The 21,542-nt window shown below is 37.8% G+C and overlaps 1 long non-coding RNA gene across 2 annotated transcripts in view; it reads left to right on the top strand.

Annotated features, from left to right (window-relative positions):
* The window catches only part of LOC137211123 (uncharacterized), a 409,508-nt gene that overhangs the window by 328,746 nt on the left and 59,220 nt on the right, over positions 1 to 21,542 (top strand). For both annotated transcript variants that reach the window (XR_010936916.1, XR_010936917.1), the window contains exons 4-6: positions 1,742 to 1,825; positions 9,390 to 9,519; positions 17,830 to 17,912. This is a non-coding gene — a long non-coding RNA (uncharacterized lncRNA). The remainder of the gene's footprint in view (positions 1 to 1,741; positions 1,826 to 9,389; positions 9,520 to 17,829; positions 17,913 to 21,542) is intronic.

The raw sequence follows: 21,542 nt of genomic DNA, 5'->3' as shown, positions 1-21,542 counted from the left end.
AATACTTCTTGAATCTATTCTTTCCTCTCCTAACTACCACTGCACTGATTCAGACCCTGATCAATTTTGAGACTATTTTAATCTCAATTCATGAGGTCTCCACCTCCTGTGTCCCTTAGTTCTAGAAAATTTCCCACTGATCATCCCACTTTTTCTATAAGTTAAATCTAATGTATCATCAGCTTTCATTTTTAAAATTAATATGATCTTATTTAGGGTAGATCTTGTTTTCATCTCTTGGGAAAGCACTTTGGTACTTGTACTAGTTCATTATAGCTAACTTCGCAAGATACCATGGAATGGTGACTTACGTACACACATTAATTTTCTCACACTTTTGGAGGCTGGACGTCCAAGATCAAGATGCTAACAGCATTGGTTCCTTCTGACATCTCTCTTTGGCTTACAGATAACCACCTTCCAGCTGTGTCTTCACATGAGTCTTCTCTAGTTCCTAGGATGAACACAAAATCTCCAAGGGCTTCACATTTGCTCTTTGCTGTCCTTGGAACATTCTTCCAATCACCCTTCACTTAACTAGATCTTATCTTATATTTAAGACCCTTTTTTCAATAGAATCTTCCTTCATGGTCCCAACATTGAGTCATTTCCTAATTATATTATCTTATAGCAACCTGAACTTTTCTATCATATTACTCAAGGCATTTAGTAGTTACAAAAGTATTATAGTTGTGTGTAATTATGTGTGTAAAATTTATTGTGTCCACTAGAGTCGTAGACCTAGAGGGAAAGTACTATCGTCTTTCTTCTACTCTACCTCATAGCGCCTGGCTATGGCACTCAGTAGATATTGTGGAATGAATGAACGCATGGTATGCCTCCTCATTACTACTCGGTGCATCAACAAATAATCTCCAAGTCTCAGGCCAAATGATTCCTGAGCAAAGCATTTCCTCATGGTCAAGGCAAATTAGATGCTTTCTCTATGTTTTGATGACTTTCACCCAGGCCATCCTGATATACCAGTCCCCTCGGAAAGAAAAGACTTCTACAAAGATGGGAGAATCACATTCCAGCAAACCAGACTTTTAATCACATCACTTTGTAGGAATAAATATCCATTTCTTAGCTCTGATATTTGATCATTTTCTGGCCTTTAATCCCAATGCTTGTCTCAAGAGGCAGTAAGAACAGTCTCACTGGGCCACTAGGACCCACCAAATTGTCTACTGATGTCCATGGTAAACAATGTTCTTGATGTTACCATTTCCCTTCCCATACCTTTCAGGCAGCTACTTGAGAACAATTATTTGGGACTGGGATTCCTGTAAATTTGGTGCATATAGAACCAGAAAATATCTATTCAGACTCTATTATCATCTTATTCTTACCACTAAGATGAAATGGCCTAGAACATACAAGCTGTAAAGGAATTTCTCTGTTGCAATTATTATAAATGTAACACAGATTTCAGCTGCATGGTATTCTTTAGAATTACTGCAAAATGTGGCTTCTGTTTTTGTTTAACGTCTGAAGGAAAATCACTAAATCCTGCATTCCAAATATTGTGGAAACACTGGCTCCTCTACTGCAAAAAAATCTCTGAAATTTTTGAGAAATCTCATATATTTCCTGGTCACTCTTGGTTCTGATCTCCTTCTGGTGGTGAATTATTTTTTTCTTTTAAGATATTTTTTTTGATGTGGGCCATTTTTTAAATCTTTATTGAATTTGTTACAATATTGCTTCTGTTTTTATGTTTTGATTTTTTGGCCATGAGGCATGTGGGATCTTAGCTCCCCAACTAGGGATCGACTCTGCACTCGTGCACTGGAAGGCAAAGTCTTAACTGCTGGACCACCAGGTAAGTCCCTGGGGGTGAATTATTGATCTCCGTTAATAATGAATTTACCTTTTCTCCACAGCATCAATCTTCACAGAATTTCTTCCTAATGTCTTTGTTCTATAAAGCTCTATGTACGAGGGTTGGAAATTGGAGAGAGGTGTGTTTGCACTGCAACACCATGCTAAATTTTAGAGCAAGGTATCTTTGTTCTGTAAAACCCCTTGATTACCTTTTAAAAATTTTTATTGGAATATAGTTAAAATGTTGTATTAGTTTCTGCTGTACAGCAAAGTGAATCAGTTATACATGTATACATATATCCTCCCTTTTTAAGATTCTTTTCCCGTATATATAGCCAGGACATGGAAGCAACCTAAATGTCCATTGGCAGAGGAATGGATAAAGAAGATGTGGTACATATATACAAGGGATATTATTCAGCCATAAAAAAACCCCAAAATAATGTCATTTGCAGCAACATAGGTGGACCTAGAGAAAGTTACTTGATTATTTCTTTTACTAGGAACTTTCTTTCTCTCTCTCTCTCTCCTGAATCATCCCAGGAGCAATTCATAAACTCTTTTACTGCAAGTACTCCAAGCATACATCTTTCTTTTTTTCTTACCCCTAATGAAAATGTTGGCTTCCCTTGGTGCTCTAAAATTTCATTAATATATATTGTCAAGGAAAACTTACTCATTTGGTACCTCAAAAGATGTGGCCACTGATTCAAAATGAGAACTTTTGTTTGTTTTAAAAGTATTGAATTATTAGGATCTGAATACCAGCCAGGCTTCTTAGTTGTGAGCATAGTTCAGGCTGATTTAAAAAAATGATGTTTGGACAGCACCATATCACAAGGAGAGCTGGAGAAGCAGGTTGAAAACAAGGAGGAGCATAGGGAATTTTTGCAGGCAGAAGCACAGCCAACGTCAAAGCCCCGAACTAGTTCAGTGAGAAAACTGCTGCTTTTTTCACTCACATCTGGGTGTCATAGCTTCACCACCACTGCCGCTGCCACAGGGCACTGGAACTAGACCTCCCTCTGAGTTCCTTGACATCACTTCCGCTGAGTCCCCACTTTTGTTATCATGTCTCCTGCAGTGTGTCACTAAATTCTGGTTTGAAACTCTAGGTAGAAGTCCAGGCTGAGCCGAGGTCATCTTCCAGCACCTTTGCTGCAAGAGATAGTGGGGAAGTAATGTCTGGTCTTTGATGTTACCCTTCTCTAGTGGGGTGCAGGCTCAGCACCCCCAAATGCTCAAAGTGGGGAAGCTCCCAGATATAGGAAATGGACTCAAAGTCCAAGGAGAAGAAGATGATGATGATAACAATAGTAATAACAATAATAATAATGATAATAATGAAATCTCTGCATTCTATTAGAAACATTCTTCATAAGTGGACAGAAGCCATTTAGAGATTTCTTCTCCAAATTTAGGGAGTATGTCAAGCCCCTTGAAGAGAAGCAGGGGCTGTTACAATGAACATTTTGTGCCTCCGTTGGCTTTAAATAGCAAATGTCCTTCATCTTTCTTACCATTGACATTATTAGACATTTTGAGGTGAAACAAAATGAGTATTTTGGAGCAATGACTTTTTAAAAACAATTCTTATGTATCATTGTTTGTTTCGCTTTCATTTTCTTTTCTCTTTTCTCTGATTTTTCATATGTACATAGATTTTAAAAATGAACTATTTGATACTTTTAGATTTTCAGAGAGTGAGAGCAAGGGGGAGAGAAAGAGAGAATAAGTCTTTGCTCTTCTAAAAGAATTCAAGAGTTAAAAAAAAATAATTGATTTTTAAAGTATATTATGATTCATGTATATTATATCATGTATTTATATTTGTATGTAAAATAGGTTTGGAGACATTTTTCACTCTGGAAATAAACTATAAATATAGTATTTTTGGTTGTCATTAGAATGCTTGGTAAATTACTATTGGGTTGACATTCTCAGAGGAATTAAGCAATAGAATATTTTTCTATTAATACTAGGCTAAAATATTTATAATTTTATATTATCAGGCCTGAATAAATCAGCAATATGTAAATAGTAAATTCATTTAAGACATAATTTATGATTTGACTTTTCAAAATGATGAAGTATATTTACTCATTTATTTTAAAATTTGAACTCAATACCTTAATCCTGACAATGTTGATAAGTATAGGTTTGGATAAAATTCAAGCATGTAAGTTTGCAATGAACCACATGAAAATCGACCAGATGAAATTATGTCACTTTCTAAAATTCAAAGAAAACTACCCAAAACAAAAATTTTAAAATATACTTTTAAAATGCTTTGATTGAGAAGACTTCTCATTTCAGCTCTGACTTGTAAAGAGCTTGGAAATCATCAATTGTGACCCTATAACAGGGAAAAAACACTGGACAATCTGAAAATTGACTTTCCTTAGCACATCAGAGAGCCGAGTTCTGAGGGCAGCCATTGTCCTGAAATCTGAATAGATGGACAAATCCAGAGTCACAGCAGGAGCGTATGCTGCCTCTGCAGTGACAAACTGGTAGGGACGTTAAATGGCAATTTTGACAATTTTCTGGAGGCTGAGTGTGGACTAGCGTGGGAGTGAGAAACTCTTCGAGGGGCATCTATATTTGCATGGTTTATATATAGAACCCCACCAGGTTCTTCTGGGGAGGGGCCAAACAAGATCCCTCTATGGATCTAGCATTAAAGATGGAAAGTAGCCAGTGGAAGAAACCATAATTCAATACGCCCGGTGATTCTCCATCACCAAGGACAATTCTCCAGGAGAAACAACTTTACCACAGCCTCAGCTCCCAGGGAAGGGCATTCCCCTCCTAACCTATTCCCCAACTGCAGCCTCTACTAGCCTTCTTGTCTCACATAAAGGGGGAAGGAATCATTGATACCAACCCCAGAAAAGAGAAAACATGTCCATCTTATTAAAGAATGGCTCCCGCTGAGGCAATAACAACAGTGATAGTTAGACCTGAGTTTATAGTAATCAATATTTTCCTGATTGAAGTAACCACTGCATTTGATCTCAACACCTCAAAGTGATAGTTACGATAAGAACACAGAATATCTTCATCTGCTCAACAACAACAAAAAAAATAGATTTTAAACAAATGCCTAATTTTTCCAAAATTCAGTTTGTATGGGAGAGACACAGAGAGACAGAGAGACAGAGAGAGGCAGAGAGAATGAAAGAATGAGAATCGTATTTAGGGTCTAGGTCCAAAATCGAAATTCACGCAAGTGTTGCCATGAATGTTTTCTGTGGAGCAGAATACGTAAATCGGTGGGAAAGTCAAGACATTCTAATTGTAGGCTAGGGCAGGGGCTTTCGTGTCACATAGAGCAAGCACCCTGCACTTTTTTACATTGATGATTGTTTATGTTGCTAGAAGCATAAGTATTGAAGTGCCGCGCCTCATTCTATGAGGCTCAGGAAAAGAATGCAAACACCAACTTTATTATGAAAACAATGGCTCCATTTTATTGGAGTTTGCTATGTGCTGGTCCCTGTGCTGAATTCTGGGCGCTTTCCATGCACAGTTTTGTAGAAACTTGGCAAAATACAGAGGAGGCATGTGCAAGTTTAATCTCCAATTCACAGATAAGAAAACTTAGATAATTTATATTGACTGTACAGGCATATTCAGAAATTAAGGGAAAGGGCCAAGACTCAACTCTGGTCTTCTGACTCCATGGAACATCCTCAAAATTTGCATAAGTAACAAAGAAAATGTAACACAGAAAAGAGTTTAGTTAAGTCTCTGGATTGATTTGGGCTTGGTGGAAATGGTATATGTGTGAGTTTGAATATGCTCACAAGTTAGAATTTGGACAAATTTCAAGTAGAAAGACTAGGTCTAGGATTCTTACCACTAATTGCTCACAATTCATATCCCAGTGAATTTTTAAGCAAGTAAGATCTGTTTACCAATAAAATGTAAAGAACCAAGAGATAAATTTTAATTACAAAAAACTGATAGTTAACATTGAGATTTTAATAAACTTGTGGACCTATGGTAAAATAATCCACAAGATTTGTACAATTTTATTATCATTTATCTGAATACAGTGAGGAAAAAAATGGCCCCTTCTGTGTTTCAGGAGAATCAACCCGTAGTATTTTATAACTGATCTAAAAGTTATAGATAGTACAAAATAGAATAACATACATTCCAGGAGAAAATTGTCAGCACATATATAAGGGTATGTGTGTCTGGTGTGTGTGTGTGTGTTTCAGACATTTCTAATTCTGATTTTTATTACTGAAATAGCAGGAAGAAGATATAGTTCTCCTTGCCTTAGCAGGAAAAGTAATCTATCCCTAAATATCTGATGTCAGTATGTTTCAACGTCTTAAGAAGTCACACTAAAATATACTTTAAACTTGTCTCATATTTCGAGTGACTGGATTTAATAGGCCTGTGATAGCTTTAAGAACTGGCTAGATCTTTAGACACATGTGTTTGAAAAGGAACTTTGCACTTAATTTTATATTAGCAAAATCTGTATAAATTATTGCCCATTTTGGATACATTGATAAAACACTGCCTTAAAATAAAATCCCAATCCTATATCTAAAGAATTGTTAAAAACTAAATATTTACTGTTGTCTCTGAGAAGATCACAGACACAAAGGAATGTTAATAAAATTTTTTGGAAAGCCCTCTTGCCTCCTCTGTCCTCCATCCTCCTCTCTCTTTGGCAAACCTGTGTTATCTCTTTCAACCTCCCTGACGCCCGCTTGCCCCTCTAAAGCACAGCAGGTCTGCTCTTATGTTGATCTCCAGCTCCACTCTCTACATGGTTTATTCTCTAGGAGTACTTCTCTGCCTTTTCCAACACAATCAATTTGTGTTTGCCTTCTTTAATTTGTACCCTTCCAAATCACCGCCACCCCAATTTTGCCATTCTGCACATAAGACCCTGCATAAAACTGGCAAAAATAGAATTATCTTTAATGGGGAATGAAAGGGGAGAGTCTATGAAGCTCATATGTTAATGTTTTCGCTGTCACACTAGATTTCATTTTTCAAACCTTTGTAACACTGCCCTCGTAAATTGCTAAGTTGGTATCTGTCTGCTTTCTGTGCCAAAACACTGAGCCCTGAAAAGCTGGGGCCTTACATCATGCCAGAACACCGCAGGGCTGTCCCAGTGGGATGGAGAAAGATGCCTTCCTTTGAAAGATAAACTGAGCTCAGACGCTTTTTGAACTCTTATTTGGTTTCGATCCAGGCATTCCAGTAGAGAATGTCCCTCAGAACCTTGGAAAACTGAGGATGCACTTGTGTCTGTAAATATCCAGATGTATGCATCAGGTGTTAAGAAATTCCTCTGAGTTGCTGCCCTGTCGCTCAAGTGCTTAGAGATGGCTGTAGAAATGCGGGTAGAAAGAAAAAATCACACAACTCACATCTTCCCGTGAATTGCTAATATGACACTTTTACTTGCCAGCTCTCTATATATCATATGGCTTAACGTCCAGGTAAATATTATGTGGAATCTAAAATATGATGTAAATGAACCTATCTACAAAACATAAACATACTCACGGACACAGAGAATAAACTGGTGGTTGCCAAGGGAGAGGGTGGTGGAAGAAGGTTGGAGTGGGAGTTTGGGATTAGCAGATGCAAACTATTATTCATAGGATGGATAAACAACAAGGTCCCACTGTAGAGCGCAGGGAACTGTATTCAATATCCTGTGATAAAGTATAATGGAAAAGAATGTGAAAAAGAATGTATATATATGTATAACTGAGTCACTTTGCTGTACAGCAGTAATTAACACAACATTGTAATTCAACTGTACTTCAATAAAAAATAAATTAAAAAATAAAGCTCAAAGGAAAAAAAATGAAAAATAAAGCCTTCTATACTCAGTGAAACAATATATTTACGATAGAGTGTAAGTGAATAATTAGTATAATACTATAGGACTCAATAACCATTTGTTTGAATTTTCTCTGAGTTACAACAGTCCATGGCATCTGTTCAATGATTTATATTAAATTACTCTTCAGATGCAGCAGAATTAATTTAGCAATTTGTATTTTATAACAAAACCTGCAGGCTAGAGTTTGCTCATTCGAAAGTTTTCTTTCTTCCTTTTTTTTTGTTTCCACTAACTTTGATATTAATATAAATATGGAAAGAATATGGTGCAAATTTCTCTTAAATTAAAGCAGATTGAGCTTAAAACTGAGTGTTCGACTCTTCATTGCTGTTTTTTTGTACGGCCATCTCAGAGGCTGCACACGCAGGCATATGGATCTACTTACAAGGTCTCACACTAAATTTGTTCGTTGCTTGATCTCCCATCTCTCTAATGGCTCTTTCTCTTTTGTCACCAACACATTCATGGCCTACAGTTGACTGCTTTTATTGCTTTTAATTAAAGTCTGAAATAAAATGCGTCTATTAATCAGTGTGTGAAGCCAATCATGAGTAAGGGCTTTATAAACTCTGTACAAGATGGATAGTAGTTACATAAATTGTCCCACCTTTGTCATCGTGGCAGAAAGACAGTCATTTAAGTTAATTTTATCACGGGGAACACGTGTACTCTGGAAGTTTGAAAGGCAGCTCTTATTTTGACAAGCCAGCTATTTTTTTTTAAGGAGCAAGAGATATATTTAAAAATGTATCCTTTCACAGCGCAGTTGAGGAAAGAATGGGGAATGATTTTTTGCGAGTGCTTCTTAAATCAGAATATAGTCAGCTAATCACTGAAAATGAGCTGCACATCTTAACTGGTCTTTCCTCCTCCTTCTCCTAATAAATTTTAAATGGCTTGATTTTTTCACATTTCCCAATTCAGATTTACAGAATACGAACTTTGGATGATAAAACACTCAGCAACCTATTCCCTTCAGTTTCTAAGCTGGAGAGAAATGAGGCATTTCCCCTGATCTTTCTTTTATGTGCTGGCAAGTCTTTTCAAATTCAATTTAAATTTAAGTCAGAGATGAGACACTGCAGTTCACTGTGGTGTTGAGAGTGTCCAGTCTCACCAATACATATAGTTGTGTGGATTGGAATAAAAATATTGAATGACAGTTCAGTGAAATTTGTCTGAGGCCCTTGAGGAGTTCCACAGAGCTGAACACATTTTCAGCTGCTTAAGTGGAATGGTGGGATTTGAACGGGTGGTGGATTAGTTTTCCAAATTGTATATTTCCAATAATTGCATAAATAAACGCATCTCAGAGAGAGAAGTGTATATTATTCTTTACTGAAAGTCACTATTATTCAGAAATGGAGAAGAAAGGAATCTCTGGTCCTATTCTATGCGATGGAACTGACGAGGATCATGGTTGTTTTTTGATCAAAACAATAGTTGTGCTCAAAATCCTGACATCAACCTTGAAACTAGTACCATCTTTAAAACTTTGTGTCTGTGTTTTTCATCCTTTTTTAAAAAAATTTCTTCATATGACAGATTAAAGGGTTGAAATAAATTACCCCAAATTCCTGTCTGCCTCTAAAATACACTAAATTCTGATGACTGTTTTCGCTCTTTCTTATTCTTCCTCTTTCTTTTCTCTCTTACCGGACCCCATCTCCAGAATCTGTGTGAAGTCAACTCTTGCTGGAAGTGGCCACTCCGTGTTAAAGAAGTGAGGAGACCATATGTGAGAAACAGTGTTTGGGGTCACTAATCAATTGCACAGTGAGATCCTGGGTACCAGGTCCAAGGTGACTGTTCACTACTTTGCACTTCCTCTGTTGCCATAGCAGTGAGCATCCTTGCCCTGGCCCAGCCATCTCCAGAGCTCCCCAACCCTTGGTTAGAATGTACTTCCTGTCCATTGTCAGCAATCGTCCCATAGCTTGTTTTGGGCAGTGGAATATGACAAATATCTCGTCTATGAAAAGATTTTAATGCAGTTTATTGGTTTTGCCTTGGCCTCTATCATAGGAGTTAATGCCCAGGATGGAGACTGCTTTTTCAGCCTGGGTCAGTGAAAGAGAAGACATGTTGGAAAGAACCACAGCCTGAAGCATGGCCACGGTCACCCTACAGTTTACACACAGGGTTGGAGAGAAATGAAGGCTACTTTTTGTAAAACTCTGAGATTGGGGGTTGTTCATTACCACCTAAACTGACAATTATGTATTTTCCTTATAATATTTGTCGTGTTTTGTCTTCACGTGAGCCTCTTAGTGGCCAAAGGATATCAATAAACCAGGAAATTATTCAGGAAATCTGATCTTTTTGGCCCATTGCCCAAGTCATCTCAATCTTCTTACATATACTGGAAATATGTAGTCATCAGTCTCAAAGGTGACTTGACAGTAATGAGGGTCTCAGCACACAATACCCTGGAGCCAGGGCTTGGGTGCATAGGTCTCATTTCAAAGAAATGAGCCATTAGATAATGGGTTCCTCTTTGGAGATGGGCTGAATACCACTTTGCTTTCATTTTGCTTACTTCTTACTCATAAAATGCTGAAACATTTGCACAGAAAGGAGTCTTAAAGGTTACCTAATCCTGTACCCAAACATCCATGCATCCAAATATCCCGACTCTCAACTCATTAGTTAATAAATGAGGAAGCTGGGACCCTGATAAACCATAATGGACCAAGTTATACAAAGAATTGATAGCAGAGGCAAGATTAAAATGTTTTACTACTTCCTATATAGATCAGACTTTTTTCCATTGAAATCCTTGCTCTTTAAAACCGATATCTTGACATCACCTGGGAAGTTCTTTTAAAAATGTGCCTGGGGGCTTCCCTGGTGGCGCAGTGGTTGAGAGTCCGCCTGCCAATGCAGGGGACACGGGTTCGTGCCCTGGTCCGGGAAGATCCCACATGCCGTGGAGCGGCTGGGCCCGTGAGCCATGGACGCTGAGCCTGCGCATCCGGAGCCTGTGCTCCACAACAGGAGAGGCCACAGCAATGAGAGGCCTGCGTACTGCAAAAAAAAAAAAAAAAAATGTGCCTAAGCCCCATCTTATTCATTTTGTCTACTTGTATATACCTCCATCACTCCATGAAAGCCACTGCAATATGAAACAATCCATTACTGAAAAAAACAAACTTTTATGTTTTCCACTATTGACATAACCACCGACCAAGTCCTAGATCTATGCAAAGGTGGAGTCTGCTATTTCCTACAGTTGTAGTCTCAGGGAAAATAAAACACCAGTGTGCACCCCAAAACTTATTATATGCAAAATTTCCAGATTCTAATTCGTTTTTCTTGCTTAAAACATGTTAATCTTATGTGCAACTTTATTAGTCAATTAATTAAATTACATCCAAGAAGATTTTAAAGACCTACTATATACCAGTCGCTCTTTTAGCTATTGCCTATGCATAGGTATAGATGAATAAGGCTCAGAATCTTTCCTCGAGGAACAGAAAAATACATCAAACTAGTATATAAGTGGTGTTGACTCAACTCCCGGCTCCCTAAAGGGTCTATCCATGCAGAAGTCATAAAAGCCAGGACCTCAGCGTGGTGAAGGTAACCTACTTAGAACATTTACCTCCTTCATATTCACTCAGCCAGCACCAGGAGATTCACTCCAACACAGCAGTTTACCAGAGAAGTTTCCAAACGTGAATCCTCTGGTGTTCACGTGAGCCACCTCCAGCAATGCAAGCCCATTTGCCTTCTCTTGGTCTCACGCTTTACTCCAATGCAAATCTCTTTCTAGTTCTTCAATTCTTGTTCCATACTCTACAAGGAGGATCTATTTGGACAACCAGGTACTTCTTTGATACTACTTACCTCATCTACTTGGCTTCTTTCCCTTTAATATCATTCTCGTGAGGATAAAGAATCCATCTACCAGGAGCAGGACATGTGCATTTTCATTTCAACTGTTCCCACTAGAGTATTTGGGCAAAACCAGCTTTGTGCCTGCCTCACCTGCACGCCTGATATTGACACAAATTTTGATTATTTTTTAGTCTCTACTCTTCTTTCCCTTATCTGATTTCTTACATCTTGATGACTGGTACAAGCTTAATGAATTTCCTCATTTCACATATTCTAGTTTTACTCAGACAAGGAAATGTGAAGGAGGTGTCACGCTGATGCATTTTTACTTTCCAAGCTAATAAATATTCTTTTAATCAGTATTACTCATGTGCTTCCAACAACATCTTTCAAAATCTTGTAGTGAGAAAAGCTCACTGCTTATATATCAGATATTCTTTTGTCTCTGCTCATGTGGAAGAAGAAAACAGAGGAACCACATCTGATTTTATCATATGACATAGGTCATCACTTAGCAAGGCTCTGAGACAATGGAGGACAGCACAAGCTAAGGGCTAGGGTTATGAAATGGTGTCAGAAGAATTATGAGTTTATGGTGGGAGAGGGGTGATAAGTGATCATTCTCGTGGCCTCCTGGGTAATGAGGTAAGAATGAGCAGGCATAGATGTTAGATTTCCATGGGACATTTTTTCTTTTTTTTCTAATTGGAACCCAATATAGGATTGTCAACTTTTATAGAGACACGGAGATAGATACAATGGTATTTTTCTCCTTTTGCTGCAAAATCGTGGAAATTTGTCATGGATAATCTGAAAATTTGGGAAATCCCTGGGCAGAACTCTCAGAATGAGGAGGTAAAAAAGATATTAAAGGCAAAGGTCTAAACATAAATATCTAGACAAAAATCTAAATGACATTCTTGGTTTATTAATGAAATAACTTAGCTTGTTCAGAAAAAAAAAAACTATTTCTAAATTGGGTCCTTCTTATATAACTCTTTCTAAAAAGAAGCACTGAAGTCAATCATTTCTAAGGTTGATTGGAAAATTAAGGCCAATCTGTTCACACCAGAAACCCATCTAAAATTTTTATTTTTACAAGATAACTGCTTCTCAAATCAAAGTTCTTCTTAATAGCTCTTCTTAAACAACGGCAGAAAAGAGTTGTTATTTTTAATTATAATAAGCTCACAAACGGTCCTTGAAAACTGTGTGGTCATCCATTTTTCAGTAAGACCACAGTTCTCACAGAGGCCCTTTTAATGGAAGAACTTGAAAGTGTGTGTCACTATGTGTCATGTTGAGACCTCACACATCAGACTGGGACTTGAGCCCACGTGCCGGGACACAAACCCAGCCTAAACCCAGATTGGGAGGCTTGAACCCACCGTCTTTTAATTGAGGTCACACACCTAGTTTCAGGATTTACGGAAGCTCAGGTTCTTTATGTCTCATTGCAGAAAGAATTCAGTGAGAGACAGAATGATAGGTAAGAAGTGGATTTATTTAGAGAGATACACACTCCACAGAACAGTGTGGGCCACCTCAGAAGGAGAGAGGCCCCAAAATATGGAGTGGTTAATTTTTATGGGCTGGGTAATTTCACAGGCTACTGAGTGGGAGGGTTATTCCAACTATTTTGGAGAAGGGGTGGAGATTTCCAGGAATTGGGCCACTGCCCACTTTTGCCCTTTTATAGTCAGCCTCGGAGCTGTCATGGCAAGGATAACTGTGTCAGTTTGCATGCTAATGCATTACCATGAGCGAATAATGGGGCTCAAGGTCCACTGGAAGTCGAATCTTCCTCCATCTTGGACCTCGTTGGTTCTAACCAGTTTATGTCGTGTCATCGGACTATGTCATTCTTGTAGAGGTTGTGCCCTGCCCCCTTCCCTCCTGTTTCACTGTCAGCCTTCTTTATGCTACAGCATGCTTCTTTACAAATGTCTTTTTTTTTCCTCCAATATACCTTGGAATTTTTCCAAGGGAACATTATTGTCTTAGTACGTAAACAGGTCAATAGAGAAATAGAAGGACCATTAGAATTCACATAGTGAATGAGTCGGATGCATCGTTATATGTCGGCAGTGTAGGCACATGACTGTGCTATTCATTAACCAGTCAATAAAAATTTACTGTGAGCCTACTATGTGCTAGACATTGTCTTAGGTACTGGGGATATTACAGTGAACAAACCATACAAAAACCTCTGCCTCTGTGTTACTAGTCTAAACTAAAACATCTTAAAAGGATCAAGATTTAGGGCATGCCCACTTTGCTCTGTAGCCCTGGGAGAGAATGCTTATGTAGCTTAATAAATAAATACTTTGGCATTTATTAAAGAATCATAAGGTGTCAAATGTGCTAAAAGCTGGAGCCACAAGGATGACAAGTTAATGCTCGTCCTCTCAATAAGCCTCATAACTTATTCAGCTTTAAAGAACAGAATGGCAATCCAATGTGATGTGTATGCCATGTGCCCGGTCTAGAGGCAGCATAGATGAAGAAGAAATGCAGACGATGTTAGGGGTAAGGTCTATGTCAGGGGAGGCTTTTCAGAAACTGACTTTATAAAATTTTAACGATTCTACTCCTTTTTAATATTTTAATTATTTACACAGTATCTTCATAGTTGCAACATCAAAAGTAAATAAACAACAAGTAAATTCAGAAAAAATATAACTTCTATCGCTGTCCTGAGACCTACCACCCCACAGAGAATTCAGCTTTGACGCCGAATCTGAAGAAGGTATCATACATCTTTCTCAGACACAGTCGTGGTAGTGCTGTAAATATTCAGACTTCTGGCTCTGGTGCAGACATGCTGAATTTGAATCTCTGGGTGTGGAGCCCTGGAATCTGCATTTCAGACAAGCACCCTATTCTTAAAACACAGTGGAGTATGAAACCCCTTGTTTTCAGGGTAAGGTGATTTGGGCAGAGATGTAATGTAGTGGCATTGGGGTTGGGACATAGAGTGGTTGAGAAGAGACACAGTCCTTTGGCTCAATATGGAGCCTGGTGTTTGGACTGTGGGACAGGCTTTGGAAGATGTTAAAGGGTGATTTTCAGGAAGAGGATGTGGTAGGTGTGCATTTTGGCATTTTAGAAAGACCAGTTGGACTCCTAATGGAGCATAAATAAAATGATTCTTTAGGTTTGAAAGAAAGGGAACCAGAAAAGGAGCATGCTCAACAGTCAGGGAAGATACGGGAAGGTCTGATCCAAGGCAAGTCAGGGTTCCAGCACAGCAGTTTTTCAATTTTTTACGGACCACTGACGTTTCCTTCACCCTGACATGTCTGCCCCTGACAAATCCCAAGTTAAATAAATGTATCAGTAATTATTTAAAATGTTAATATTCAGGCTACCCATGCAAATCTTCTCTTCATCTGCTTTTGAAAGTTTAATTCATTGTTTCAAATGGCATTTTCAATAGCTAGAAAGTGAATTGTTGAATCAGTAAATGTAAAATGAACTTTTTCTTGGAAATAAGCAACTAGCACATAGTTTTCTTTCACCTGATATTTATTTAGCCTGGTATAAAAATATGCTGTCTTTGTAATTGGGTGCCTACAGCATGTATTTGATAATTATAACACACAAATAGGTATTCTATAATTTCCTTTTTGAAGAGACTATATTATTGGCTAATACATTGCAAGCACTTTGGGCATAGGAACATGTCTACTTCTCACTGCTATAGACCAGGTCAATATCATTTTCACATGCATAAGGATAATATATGAATAGGCAAGTTTAACAAAATGTATAAACATGGTTAGGCATTGACTAAGATGGCTTTAACATTCTCTTTTATTTTTTAACATCTTTATTGGAGTATAATTGCTTTACAATGGTGTGTTAGTTTCTGCTTTACAACAAAGTGAATCAGTTATACATATACATATGTTCCCATATCTCTTCCCTCTTGCATCTCCCTCCCTCCCACCCTCCCTATCCCACCCCTCCAGGCGGTCACAAAGCACCGAGCTGATCTCCCTGTGCGATGCGGCTGCTTCCCACTAGCTATCTACCTTACGTTTGGTAGTGTATATATGTCCATGCCTCTCTCTTGCTTTGTCACAGCTTTTAACTTGGTTAAAATTTAGATAGATTTCCTTCTGACTACAACCCCCTGACTTCCCTTTTCTTAGAGCATTTACTTGAGAAAAGTAGCCATCCGTCGTAAATTCTTTCTCTGTTCCTTTGAGATATAAACCTTCTACAATCCAGGAATGTCTTTCTCAAGGACCTGAGAGGCTTTCCATTGAAATGAAATCAACAAGATGGTGCCCCATTTCGTAGTGTCTGTGGGACGGTGGGAGCCTGACTTCCTAAGTGTCAATTAGCAAACACGGATACCTCATCACCCTGACCAGCCTCCCTCCAATGTCCTCCTGTACTTTTTCACTGTTCACTCTCATGCTTAAAATCTCTTTCACCTTTTCTTTCAGTGGAGTTGACATCAATCTCTCTTTCCTACTGCTATAGTCTTAAATAAATCTTTCTTGTCCTTTTAACTAGTCTGGGTAAATTTTTCCTTCACAATTACACATGAACATGTAACAGCATGCTCTTGTTGTGTAGCTAACACACACTCACGCAGACTTTCAATGATAACTTCACCAGTTCATCTGTTTTGGAAAGAAGAAGAAACGGTTCTTATTGATCATATTATTTATTTCTTTTTTCAACTGTAATTCACTCATTCATCATCCCTTTTTTTTTTTTTTTTTTTTTCGGTACGCGGGCCTCTCACTGCTGTGGCCTCTCCCGTTGCGGAGCACAGACTCCGGACGCGCAGGCTCAGCGGCCATGGCTCACGGGCCCAGCCGCTCCGCGGCATGTGGGATCCTCCCGGACCGGGGCACGAACCCGTGTCCCCTGCATCGACAGGCGGACTCTCAACCACTGCGCCACCAGGGAAGCCCCATCATCCCTTTTAACCAACATTTATAAGAAATACAATCAGGGAAAGCTCAGTATATCATGCATAAATAGAAGTCGGTAATACGGAAATTTCTTCCATTTATAAAACATCCTTACCCTTCATCCCTGAATCCTGAGATGGGTAAAGCAGAGCTGTTGTATTATTGCCCTTTTACCAGTCTTGCTCTGGATGGAGACGTGGAAGAAGAGACCAGCTCCTTTAAATTTTTTCTTCTCCTTATATACAAATATCTGGAACTTCTTAAAATTACATGTGACTTTATGGTTATGATTTGAGGTCTGCAAATATCATCTCTAACAGTAAAACAACAACAACAAAACTCTGCAAAAAATTTTAGTTTGTTTTTTCGTAGTAGCATTTATGGAAAATCCCCTCCCCTGCAAAAGGGGTTGGGGATCCGTTTTTTTCTTCTAAGCAGTTTAGGGTCTCTTTAGGACCGAGTACAAAATTGTGCCCAGCCACTGACATTCTCACCTTGTAGGTGCTGACCCTGTGGTAATCTAACCCCTGATAAAAGTGAGAATTTTTATTTTGCTTTCTAATTCTTCAAGATTTAAAAACAAGTCCAAGGTAGGTAGTTAAGCTGTAATCACTTCTAATGACTGTGACTTTTAAGAACAATGACCCTCTGAGATGGAACTATTTGGTCATTCATAGGTTAGTTAACCTTTTGGAAGCTCAAAGCCTCAATTATTTTTTAGCAGAGAAGGAACTTCACAGTACAAACATGCCTGTGCCTTTAGTGATAAATGACACAGGATAATTTAACCAGTGACTTTCTGAACGAAGACTATTTACTCAGGCGTAGACTGAAGATTGTATCAACAAACAATGAAAATGAGTATTATTAATTAATTAACAATATTGGGACTAAGTTAATGACTTAATTTTTTATCAAAGAATTTTAAGAATGAAAATATCAAGGGAATTTATTTAAATGGCTAAATGGAGCAGTCTATCAAAAGTCTGACAGATATTTACTTAAGGAACTAATTTTGTTTTCTCTGTATGTTCTTTAGTAAAAGAGAAATTTCTGCTCTCAGATACATATCCAGTGAGTTTGACCTGAATATGCATTGGTATAACAGGAAGCACGCACCTGCATAACATTGAGTTTATTTAATTTGTTTGAATTCCAGAGAGAGGTGCCTAAAAGTCAGTGCTCTATGAAGGAGAATTTACACTTAAGCATTTCTAGAGTGTATGAGAGTATGTGTGTGTGTGATTTTTCTTAGAAATATGTGACCCTAAATGGGATAATTTAATGTCTCTATGTACTGAATATCTTTACCTTTCATTACTTTTATTTCTTTCACAGGCTACCCGTTAATAAGAAAAACTGCATAAGGTCATATTATTGTATAACATAGCTCAAAAGAGGCATATGAATTTTAACATCAGGTAAGTGACTTTTCTTTCTGCACTGATGATTGGTAGTCTGTGTCTTAAATTGATACCAAAGATTATCTGATTTGATTTTCAAATTTCATGCTCTCAGTATATATTAAGTCCCTATGCTATGTAGACTACTGCCCTTGACACGAGAGAGAAAAAGTCCTCAAGCCATTTAAGAGCTTTTCTTTTTCCACCAGCTCTTTCCTCCTAAGTGAGTGTGGCTATCACTGATTTCACTTAAAAAAATTGACCATGCTAACTGCATTATGACGCTCCCTCCTTTGTGTCAAAATAGGTTTGATGTTTACAATTTGTTATGTCTGCACTTCCTTTTCAAATCCTATTATCATAAGCTGTTAGAGTGTTAGGTCAAGTGTTACTTCTTTATGCCATTTACAGTGTTGTTTCTTTGCTGCTTTGTTGAAACCATTCATCAGACAGCGATTGTTTTATATAAGCAGTGAGGTATGTGTAGGATGCGGGGCAGTGCCGCTGGGAGTAGTCTCTTTATAATTGCTCAGAATACACTACCTGAATTCCATTTGTCTTCCCAGGCATTGGATGATAAGAGACATGCTTGTTTATGCATCGTTCGCCTAGGTCATATTACGAGAACTAGGAATTATATTTGCAAGTACAATTTCAGATTGCTTGGAAGGACTCACCATAGCCCTAGAATGAAAAGGATGTTTTCAGGATGCATGGATAATGCGTGTTATACACCTTGGGATAAAACTGTGCCGAGTGGGTTGTACTCTCTTTGATGTAGAGAGTCACTTCTCCTTCTTTGCTCCCTCTCTGACCGCCTGTGTCAAGACTTTGCTGGATTATCTGTGAAACCCATATAAGTTGTGCCTGGCAGAAACTGGGAGCAGTAGCAAAGTTCCTCAGGGACCTCTGAGAGAGAAAAGCTGCAAATGAAGTATACAAGTACACAAAAAAGGAAATACCTCCTAGATGGTACTCAAATTAGCATCACAATGGCACAATATTTTCACTATGTTATTGAAATCATATTAATCTTTTGCAAATTATAATATGAAACATACAACTATATAATATGGTGCTTTAGGTTTTATCTTAAAAACACTTTGACCATCAAAATTAATAATGCAATGTGATGCAAAAGACAAAAGTACCTAGATACATCTAGTGTTTTTATTGGACATCCAGCTCGACATACAGGCAATGATGACTTGAGATGTTCAGGGAAATTTCAAGGTATAAAACTTTATACATAATTTAGAAACCTATGCAAGACAACTTAAAGAAAGCTCAGTTTTCGGTGTAGGATTAAAAAGAATAGGGATCTAGATGAGTTTGAAGGGATAAAGAGATACATGAAGAGAAAGGGTACATATAAAGCATGTTGGCTAAAGAAATGAGATTTTAGATTTAATAAATTACCTTCATAAGTCATTAAATTAATGTCATATGACTTAGGTGGATTGTGTTGATATAATCATATATATAGAAAAAAAGGATGAAATAATTTGGTATTACCAAAAATATGTAAGGTAGCTCCTTTGTGGTTCTAGGTAGGAAGTACCAAGGGTGCAACTGAGGCTGTAGAAATAAGCATAAAGTTAAATTAATGGACAGAAATATATTATGAATGAAGAACAAAGGAGTTTGCTATTGTAGATATGGATTTTTGTAACTATCAGGTTACAAAAATAATGTCATTTTGAAAAGTATTCAAACAAGCATATTTTTCTATAGTATATTTTTATTTTAAATGTCTTTTGAAATACACTGTATTTTAAAATCTAAACCATGTAATATATCTTAATATATTCACATTACAAAAAATGGAAACCAAGTCACCTAAAGATAACATGACTTAATCTTGTTTATGTGTCACTCACCTAGATCATCTGCAAGAAGCAGGGATTGTATTTGTAAGTATTCAATCCCTGTATTACGAAACAAAAGAAAGAGAAGTGAAATATCCATGTAAACATCCTGGAAAAAAATAGAGTAAAGAGTTTCCTGGTTAAGTTAGAGATTGTAATTTTCATTGCAATTTTGAATGAAAAAGTGGATTTTTAAAATGTGTGTCACTTGACTGGTGTCATAGGCTTTATTTGTCCTTACCCAAGTTCCTCTGTAAAGTGAGAACCAGGTAAAGAACCTCGAATGTTGTTGACACCAATTTATTTGTATTTCGCAATTTCGGTAGGAACCTCTGAAAAGTTGGAGATCATAAGCATATTTTGCAGATTTCCTTACTCTCACCCTCTCTCTCCCCTTCTCTCCTTTGCTCCTTCATCTCTCCCACCTTCCCTTTATTTTCTGCAAGTATGGGTGAGGCTACTTACTTGCTATGTAAAATTGGCAGGCTAAGTAGCCTCTCTGTGCATCAGTTTCTTATGGAAAACAGACACAAAATTAATATCTACCTGGCGGGTTATTTCTAGGATTAAATAAGTTAAAACACCCTTGTATCAGATGCTGCTGGTTCAGGACCAGGTACCTTAGATCCTTGGTCTGCCCTTTCCCTCTGTGCTGTTGGTGCTTTCACTCTTTGCTCCTATCTATTCCCTCCAAGCGCTTGCCTTTGGGGTGATTAAAGCCTCTTTATTAAGGAGGAGACTAGAAGTTTGCCCCAGGCCCTATAAAACTCAAGTCCCTTGTATCAAGGCAAGGCAGCTCTAAGGAGCCCCTTCTGGGTCTGGCTGCAAGCTGGACTTCATCTAACACCACGTTTTCGAGTACCTATTTGCCCTTCTCTAGCCTGCTTCCTCATTCATTATGGATCTTTCTTGAGGGCTTTCCTTCAATAAGCAGTATTGACAAAGTCCAGTGCATTTATAGGGAAATCATAGGGGCTATACCACCAGCAGGACTTGGAGAGTAAATGGAGGGTAGAGTAAATCAGTAGCCTAATGAATCACAGTGATCCGTGACATTTAGAAAAATTGCTGACTATATTTTCCTTTCATTTGGTAAAACATCTGGTGAGATATGAGATTATTTTTGCAAATTAATTTAGTATTCGTAGTAAATGTACTTCGTTTGTGTATTTTGTTTTCCCATCAAAATATGAGTGTTTGTACTTACTTCAGTCATGCTTTATTTAAATGGTCTTTTCAGACCAGCTTCTTGTCACAAACTGTGGCCTTGCTAAATGTCTTACCCAATTAACCAGTTAGCAGGGTTAGTTTTTTACGCTAATGGATTTTTTGGTTATGGCTTTGTCAACGTGTTATCTTTTCCTGAAAAGTACCACGAGGAACTGTATGGAAGGTTAAGCATCCGAATTAAATGATTGCTACCAGTTTTCTTCTCAAAGAAATGCTCAGGACAGATACATAAGAAACATACAATTTATGCAGTGTAGACATTTGCATTATCAAGATTCCAAGGATATGAATGAAGTCTATTTAACTCAGTACACTGTGATGCAGCTTAGTAAAGATGTTTGCATTATATACATGCAGTATTCCCTCAAGCAGAGGGCAGGATAAAAGTGCTTATTAAGCTGAGCGCCAGGAAAGTGCAGAGTGATCTATTTAAAGGTCAATGAATCTTATAAGAAATATTGTTCATAAAAAAAAGAGAAAGAAATGTTGTTCATAACTAAAAGTAGTTATACTAATGAAATTAAATGTTTATACCTAAAACTCAGATTTG

This window comes from Pseudorca crassidens, chromosome 18 (genome assembly GCF_039906515.1).
Source record: "Pseudorca crassidens isolate mPseCra1 chromosome 18, mPseCra1.hap1, whole genome shotgun sequence".
NCBI classification, from domain to species: Eukaryota; Metazoa; Chordata; class Mammalia; order Artiodactyla; family Delphinidae; genus Pseudorca; species Pseudorca crassidens.
This window is presented reverse-complemented; position numbering and strand designations above follow the sequence as displayed.